The sequence below is a fragment of the Delphinapterus leucas genome, chromosome 16 (assembly GCF_059928025.1).
Source record: "Delphinapterus leucas isolate spDelLeu-1000000601 "Yukka" chromosome 16, BTC_Dleu_Yukka2, whole genome shotgun sequence".
NCBI lineage: Eukaryota > Metazoa > Chordata > Mammalia > Artiodactyla > Monodontidae > Delphinapterus > Delphinapterus leucas.
The window spans coordinates 46,684,406-46,694,151 of record NC_143144.1 but is presented as its reverse complement, the minus strand read 5'-3'; positions in this window follow the sequence as shown (position 1 = coordinate 46,694,151).

The following is a 9,746-nucleotide window of genomic DNA, read 5'->3' as shown; positions in this document are numbered from 1 at the left end:
AAGACCCTGTTGGTTGATGGTGGTGTTGAGTACTTCTGTATCCTTGCTGATTTCTGTCTAGTTATTCTATCAATTGTTTGAAGAAGGATGTTGATTTGTGGATTTGTCTATTTCTCCTTTCTGTTCTATCAGTTTTTGCCTCACATATAGTAGCTCTGATGTTTTGTGCAAATGCACTTAGGATTGCTATGTATTATTGATGAATAGACCCTTTATCATTATGTAATGTCCCTCACTATTTCTGGTATATTTTTTTAATCTGATACCTACTTTACCTGCTATTAATCTAGTCACTCTTGCTTTTTTAAAATTAATATTTGCATGATATATCTTTTTCTATTATCTTTCTTTCTGCTTGCCTATATCATTACATTTGATGTGAGTTTTCTATAGACAACAGATAGGTGATACTTTTCAATACACTCTGCAACCTCTGCAACTGTCTTTTGATTGTATTTACATCATTTACATTTAATGTAAGTATTGATTTGTTAGGTTTTAAATCTGCTATTATCTCTTTTATTTTCTGTTCTATTTTTCATTTCTTTGTTTTCATGCCTTCTTGTTGGTGAATTAAACTGAACTTTTTTTTAGAATTCCATTTTGATTTATCTAGCATTTTAGGTATTACCTTGTATATACATATCTTATCATGGTCTATTGGTATCAATATTTTATCAATTTAAGTAAAATGTAGAAACCTTACCTTTCTTTACCCTCCCCTATTTATAATTATTTTAAGTATTTCCTTTATATACATTGAGAACCACATCAAACAGCATTATAATTTTTGCTTCAACCATCAAACATCATTTAAAAAATTCAAGAGGAGAGGAAATGCATTTTTACTTTTTCTGTTTTTCTTTCTACCTTCCTGATGTCCTAAGATTTTTAAAAATTTTTCTCTTGTCTAGGAAAAGATATTAGTCATTCTTTTAGGTGACAAATTCTCTTATCTTTGCTTCATGTGAAAAAGTCTTGATTTTTCCCTTCATTCTTTTTTTTTTAAAATTTTATTTATTTTTTGTCTGCATTGGGTCTTCATTGCTGTGCGCGGGCTTTCTCTAGTTGTGGCGAGCTGGGGCTACTCTTCGTTGTGGTGCGTGGGCTTCTCATTGCAGTGGCTTCTCTTGTTGCGGATCATGGGCTCTAGGCATGCGAGCTTCAGTAGTTGCAGCACGTGGGCTCAGTAGTTGTGGCACACAGGCCCTAGGGCACACAGGCTTCAATAGTTGTGGCACATGGGCTCAGTAGTTGCAGTGCGCAGGCTCTAGGGCACGCAGACTTCAGTAGTTGTGGAGCGCGGGTTCAGTAGTTGTGGTATACGGGCTTAGTTGCCCCACAGCATATGGGATCTTCCTGGACCAGGGATTGAACCCATGCCCCCTGAATTGGCAGGCGGATTCTGAACCACCGTGCCACAAGGGAAGACCTGATTTTTTCTTCATTCTTAAAGGGTATTTTCACTGGATATAGATTTCAGTGTTAAATGTTGGATTTTTTAGCACTTAAAAAATGCTGTGCCACTTCTTTCTGGTATCCATGGTTTCTGATGAAAAATCGAATTATTTTCCCCTATAGATAATGTATCATTTCTCTTTCCCTGCTTTCAGGATTTTTATGTTGTCTTTTGTGTTGACAAGTTTGACTATGATGGCCTTAGTGTAGATTTCTTTGATTTATTCTGCTTAGGATTCATTCAGATTTTTGAATTCGTTTTTTATGTCTTTGTCAAATTTAAGAAATTGCCAACCATTATTTCTTTGAATATCTTTTCATCTCTTCTCTTTTATTTTTCTCCTTCCTGGACTCTGATGACGTAAATGTTAGATCTTTTGTTGTGGTCCCACAGTTCCCTAAGTCTCTTTTCTTTCTTTGTTGTTCTATTTTATCTATATTGTTAAGAATGGGTAATTTCTGTTGTTTTATCTTTAAGTTCCCTGATTCATCTAAACTTTGCATTCTACTTTTGAGGTCATTCCTTGAGAGCTTTTAAAAAAATCTTAGTTATTACATTTTTCCATTTTTGAAATTTTCATTTGGCTCTTTTTATATCTTCTGTTTTTTCTAAGACTTTTTATTTCTTGGTAAAATTTGTTTCAAGCATGTTTGTATTGCTCATTGAATCATTTTTATTATGGCTGCCAAAATCCTTCTTAGATAATTCTAACATCTGTACCATTTTGATGTTGCCTGTTGATTGTCTTTTCTCATTCATGTTAGAATTTTTCTGGTTCTTGGTGTGAAGAGTGATTTTCAATTGAAACCTGGGCATTCGTGGTGTTATTTTATGAGACTCAAGGTCTTATTTTAATGTTTTGTTTTAGCAGGCCTCCTTTGATACCACTCTGGTAAAGGGAAGAGTAGACAACACCTCTTATTGCCAATTGGGGTAGAAGTCCAAGTTCCTAGCTCAGCCTCTATTTATACCTTCCAGGGGATTTCCTTGTTGCTACTGGATGGCAGTGGAACTTCTGGCTTCCCAGTAAGCCTCTGCTGATATCTCTGAGGAGAGTCAAGGCTGCCATGTGCCATCCACTGACACTATGTGGTAAAGATGGCCCTGCTACTGCTAGAAATGGTGAAAGTTCTGACTCTCCATTAGACCTCCTCTGATACCATCCTGGCAGGAGAGAGAGGACACACTTTGTTACTACAAGGGAGGAGTGGAAGTCCAGGCTCCCCATGTGGCCTCCATGACACCTTGGATGTTTGAGCTTGTTACTGTCACAAGGGGATGAAAATTCTGGGTCTCTATTGGATTTTCTCTGACACCACCCCAGCAGGGAGGTTGGAGCATCTCATTGTAGCTGAGAAAGGGAGCAGTCTAAACTCCTACTTGGCCTTGGCTTTTGGGTGTAGCCCCTGTTTTTTCTGTGGTGTTTGGCTGAAATAGAGCAGTTATTTGTCTAAAAATTTTCTGTCTTGCTAGGCTACCCCTATCCTGATCCTTTGTCTCAGATCATTTGACTTTTGAAGGGGCTTTTTGGTGTTCTCATTTGCATTTCCAGGGTGTCATTTTCTTTGGCACCCTGTCCAGAAAGTATAAAACAAAAAGAAAACTTAGGAAATTTAATGCTGTGTTGTTCTGTAGGTCACTGAGTTTCCTAGCTGGCTGGCCTTTTTCTCTCCACCTTTTAGAGTCTTCTTATGTTTGTTTTACACATAATGTTCAGGGTTTTTAGCTGTACTTAACAGAAGGAATAGAGAAAAGTACTTTTATCCCATTTTTCTTGACACAGATGTCCCTTAAAATTCATTTTTTTAGTGGTTCAACCTTGATTTTTTTTAACATCTTTATTGGAGTATAATTGCTTTACAATGTTGTGTTAGTTTCTGCTATATAACTAAGTGAATCAGCTATATGTATACATATATTCCCATATCCCCTCCCTCTTGCACCTCCCTCCTTCCCTCCCTATCCCATCCCTCTAGGTGGTCACAAAGCACCAAGCTGATCTCCCTGTGCTTTGCAGCTATGCTTCCCATTAGCTATCTATTTTACATTTGTCAACATTAATTTTTAAAAAATGATACCATAACTTTCATATGTTAGATTTTAATAAGTGATATGATGCTTATAGAACTGAATTTTTGAGAATTTCTGTTAAAGTTGCTCACATACTACAGCAGTATATTTTAAAAGAGATACAAAGTAACTAGAGAGGAAATGACTACTAAGATTTTTTTTTCAGATATTACAAATACTTATCTGGGATTTATCTGTATATCAGGAAAGAAGAACATTAAATGAAATTAATTCTCATGGAAACAAGAAAATCCCAGAATAAATGACAATATTTAAATACTGAATAAAGGTCAACCTGTACATTTTATGAATATATATATATATATTTTTGCGATACGCGGGCCTCTCACTGTTGTGGCCTCTCCCGTTGCGGAGCACAGGCTCCGGACGCTCAGGCTCAGCGGCCATGGCTCACGGGCCCAGCCGCTCCACGGCATGTGGGATCCTCCTGGGCCGGGGCATGAACCCGTGTCCCCTGCATCGGCAGGTGGACTCTCTACCACTGCGCCACCAGGGAAGACCTGTGAATATTTTTGATGAAAGTAGATAATGATGATGGCAAATGCCAACCCAAAATTTGCCTTTAGGTTAATTACTCTTAAAGCATACTGAATTAAAGGTAAATGATAAGACAAGCTTTGGCTTTTTGACTAATTTTAAAGCACTTAAAGTTTCTGTTTTATGGTACAGTAATAATGGAGGTTTATATTGTTAGGGTGATATAAATTTTACCATAACAATGAAGAAAGATACTAAAAAAATACTGTGGCACATCAGTAGATTAGATTGCTGTTGTTGATGATGTCATTGTTCTAAAAAGCTCCTAAAGTCCTTTATTTCTTGTTTTTCAACTCCATGTTGGTAATTCAAGATTACTTTTTCTAGCATATAGATAAAGGTAAATAGCATTTGGTATACAGTACTGACAATGATTGATTTTTATGTTTCATTTCAAATGTTGGTTTCTCAATGCAGCTTATTTTAGATTTTTTTAAATAATGAAAAAACATCTAAGACATGAAAAACTGTCAGTTTCCACCAATTTACATTTATTTTAACACAACAACAATAAATAACAGATTTTAAATTAGTGTATTTAATTTTGACTGGCATTAAGACATTAAGTTCTGGCATATTAGGCAATGATTGAGGAGCCTGGATCAGAGTGTTTAGAGAGTAGAGTTTCTGAGTTCAGGCTCTGGAGTCAGAATGGCCCAACTTCAAGTCTAACTCTGTTACTTGCTAGTTGGTGAACTTGGGAAGTCACTTAGGCCCTCTAACCCAGAGGTCCCCAAACTTTCTAGCACCAGGGACCAGTTTTGTGGAAGACAATTTTTCCACAGACCAGGGAAGGGGAATGGTTTGGGGATGATTCAAGCACATTACATTTATTGTGCACTTTATTTCTATTATTATTACATTGTAATATATAATGAAATGATTATACAATTCACTATAATGCAGAATCAGTGGGAGCCCTGAGCTTGTTTTCCCTTGACACTCACTGATAGGGTTTTGATATGAGTCTGCAAGCAATTGATTTATTGTGGTCTCAGTGCAGTCAAACCTCTCTGCTAATGATAATCTGTATTTGCAGCCACTCCCCAGTTCTAGCATCATTGCCTCAGCTCCACCTCAGATCACCAGGCATTAGATTCTCCTAAGGAGCATACAACCTAGATCCCTTGCGTGCGCAATTCATAGTAGGTTTCACTCTCCTATGAGAATCTAATGCCAGTGCTGATCTGACAGGAGGCGAGCTCAGGCAGTAATGTGAGTGATGGGGAGCGGCTGTAAATACAGATGAAGCTTTGCTCGCTTGCCTGCTGCTCACCTCCTGCTGTGCGGCCTGGTTCCTAACAGGCCATGGACTGGTACTGGTCTGTGGCCTGGGGGTTGGGGACCCCTGCTCTAACCTTAGCTTTCTTATTATTAAACTAGGATAATAATATGAAATTGTTAAAACTTGGTATCACGGTGTCCAGATATCTACTGAATTAAAAAAGGAGAGTGAATGCTGGAGAATTTGAGTGCCTAGTTCTAGGTGATTTTGGATATCATGGACCATTGATGAAAATAAGTCCTAAGAATCATTTCCTTTCTAGCTCTAAGGACCTGGAACAGTTTTGCTTTTGCAGAGTTTGTCCTCTCTTCATGATGTGCTCTAAATACCAACTGGCTCCAAATCATCTGTTCCAACTAATATGTCTAAAGCCTAAAATCACCAGCTGTATCATTCCTTTGAATTTATGTCTTGAAGAACTCTTAACAAAGAACTTAATTTTTTTAAAAACCTGCATGAAATACTTTTATTGCCACAATAAGACTTGAAAATTGCATATGGTGAAGAGTGATAAAGATGAAGGCAGTTTCTGCAAAATCAGTGCATAGGAGAAAAAAAGGGAAAGAAAGAAAACACAGCAAATGTCCCTGTGTCAGAGACCTGGAAATAAAACACAGGGTGATAAATCTATAATTATCAGCATCAATTTTGAGAGTACTAAGGATAGTGTGTGGCCTATAATTATTTAGGAAATTTTACCTAAATATTTTGTTCCATATATATATTTATATATATATCAGGGCTCCAGTATAGTTAGGTCTTAAGCCAGTAGTTCTGAAAGAATGTGCTGTATACTAAACTGCCTAAAAGTATTTCAGAGTAATTATTACAAAGTTTGACTCTAGATTGTAGAATCTATAATTCAGGACTTTTAAAATTCAGCTCTTTCAAATTTGTTTTTTTTTTTATTTTAAGATTTATAGCACTATGTCTGGAACCAAGTGGAAGAGAAATAATGATTAGGGGAAAAGGATGGTGGTATTGTGTTTTAAATTACTATCTATCCTCAACTATAGCCAATTTTATTATTTTATGCCTTTTATTTCTTTTCATAGACACTCAGGATTAAAAGGTACATTGAGATAATCTATTAATTTCCTAAGGAAAAAATCATGAATGTGCACGACTTGTTTGCTGTAGGATGGTCATCACAAATTATTTATAAAAAAAGAAAAACTCATAACCTAAATGTCCATCTATGGGGGAATGGTTATATGTGATAAAGGCACAAGGATGGGATAATACTTAGCCAATATAAATCATTTTTCACAACAACATTTAATGACATGAAAAATATGCATGATACACTGATAAGCTAAAACAAAACAAAGCAAAACAAAAGTTGATACCTAAAGTTATCTCTCACATCCTAGTCCAGGCAGAGATGGGATGGTCTTTCTTGGAGCTTAATCAGACTCAGTGATTTTCTTCCAAAATATAAGCAATTTATATCTACTTATCTGGATTCTAAGCATGTGAAACTAGAATATCAGCACTCTCATATAAAGGGGAGGAGCTGAGAGAAATAGCATGAATTAAAGAACTATTTGAAAGTTATGTGGACAGTCCTCTGCATTCAATACTCTACATGCTATTCTTAGTTAAAATCAGACCCACCATAAAGAAATGAATATGCAATTAGACTATATTTCGATTTCATTGAGTTTTTTTTTAATTTTATGGTATGTTCTTGAAACAATAAGAAATAGTCATATATTTTACTTTGAAACTTTATATTAAAGGGCTTTTGATAATAAGCCTTCACCAGAAATTCTATATATACTTCTGTCCCCATGTGTTTCCTCAAGGTGTTTTCTTACCCTCAAGACCTAACTCAAATACCTTCTCTGCTAAAAAATAGTCCTCATTCCCCACAGTCAAAATTAGTCTTGTCTTCTTTTGTGCATTTTGATTACTTTTTCTTATAGCAATTATCATATGTCATCTTGCTTGTCTACTGTTACACCAATTTCACCCCAAGAATTAGTGCTTAAAACAATAATTTATTAGTGTTTTTTGTGTTTCTGTGGGTTGACTGGGATCTGTTGGACAGCTGTTGCTTGGAGTCTCTCATGTGGTTGCTGTCAGATGGCAGGTGAGGCTGGAGTCATCTGAAGGCTTGACTAAGCTTGATAGATAATGAGGCTTTTTAACTCACATGTCTGATGCCTAGGCTGAGATGAGAGGAACAGATGAGGGCTGGCTGGGCATTTCTGTTTCTCCATGTATTTGCTCCGTGCAGCTTGCTTGGGCTTCCTCACAGCAGGATAGTCCCAGGGTAACTGGATTTCTTACTTGGAGACTGGCTTCCTCCAGACTAGTGTTTCAAGAGTCATAGGCTGGGGCTTCCCTGGTGGTGCAGTGGTTGAGAGTCCGCCTGCCGATGCAGGGGACACGGGTCGTGCCCCGGTCTGGGAAGATCCCACATGCCGCAGAGCGGCTAGGCCTGTGAGCCATGGCCGCTGAGCCTACGCGTCCAGAGCCTGTGCGCCGCAACGGGAGAGGCCACAACAGTGAGAGGCCCGCGTACCGCAAAAAAAAAAAAAAAAAAGAGTCATAGGCTGAAGCTGAAAGGTTTCTTATGGCTCCTCCTTGGGAGTACTAGAACTTGACTTCTACCATATGATATAGGCCAAGGAAGTCACTAAGGCCAGCCCAGATTCAAAGAGAAGGGAATTAGATTCCATTTCAGTACAAGGAGCAGTATGCTCCTACAGGGAGGGAAGGCACTGATGGTGGCCGTCTTTGGAAACTGCCTACCACAGTTAGAATAGAGCAGAATTTCACTGCTGAAAAGGATTTAAAAGATCATGTGACTCAACTTTCTCATTTTAATGAAGAGAAAAAGAATAAATAGAAAGATGAAATAATTATATATAATGTATTCATTAAGTATGATATACATAATATAGACTTGCCTCTCTTCCCTTCATGAACTAAGCCCCCATCAGTGTGGCAGGATTGTTCACAGCATGTCTCATGGTTTGTTCACAGCCTAGCAAAAGACTGTAAATTACATACACAAATACTTTCTAAAATAATTAGTGTATGTTGTAGAAAATAAGTTTAGCTGTCCTGCATCTCATTTTAAGGAACAAGAAAAAAGCCCAGGTTTCCTATTTTGGCTGCATTTTGCCCTGGAACATGTACACTTTTGACATGACTTAGCTGTTGTTCTGTGTTGTAAAATCAACCCAGGAATATTTTTTTGAAAAATAGAATATATCTAGTTTTGTAATTTGACTTTGGAACAGTGAAAATTGTCTACATCTGTAAGACAAAATTAAATCAAAATGGAAATAAAAAACATTCCTAAAAATGAAAAGCAAAATGAAATAAATAAACCTGACTGTGTTGAGTTGGTGGCATAATTGCATAAATGGGAATTATTTCAGATTACTTTAAAGCATGGTAATTTGACTGTACATTTTTAGTAGGATATACTCTAAGAAAAAAATAACTTTAAAAGAAAACAAAAAAACTTAAAACTGTTTTCAATAATTATATCATTAGTAATAATTTTTTATTATTATTCTAATATAATTTTGTAAGTGTAGTAGGATAAAACAATAAATGATTATGTTAATATCATTAAGAATTAAGAGTTTTCATAATAAAAAGGGTATAACTATAAAATTAGAGAAGTTAACCGAAAATTCTATATTAATAAATTTGCATTTGAAATTATTTGTATAAACTCAAGATATATATTCTTATAACTGTGCATTTCTTTGTACTGTTCAGTAAAATATCCTAGAAGCAATAAACAATGGCTATTCAGTAGCCATGAGCACCATTAGTGCACAGATTCTGATCTCTAAATACCATTTCCTACTAAGTCAAACTAAGAGTCCTTGGAAAAATGGTTGATTTCAGGACTGGGACAGGAAATGTACAGGATAAGCCTGGAATATTTTGTGATAACAGAAAGCAAGGAAAACTATCAAAGAATATTGAGAGCATCATCATGTCAAAAGGAATCAGGAGACAGCATGAAGTATATCTCAATAGCAAAAATTGGGACAAATTGAGAATCGATAAGACTAACAACTGAATAATTAAAATAACTGAATAATCAATAATAATAACATTTGGTCAATTAATCCATCCAGTATAATTTTAACAATCCTATGAGTTCATAATTATACTTCAAAAAAAACCACACCAATTTTGGACATCTTTGGAACATACTTGGGGACTAATTTATTATTCTGAAAACTGATTAAAAAGCAGGGGGTAAGGGAGAGAGTAAACACTTAACTTATATTTTCTGTATAAATTTTAGATCAAATGTAATAAAATAGTAGATGTGGAAAAATCTTCTCCTTATAAAATTATCTCAGTTAATAAAACAAAGAATGATAAAATTACCAT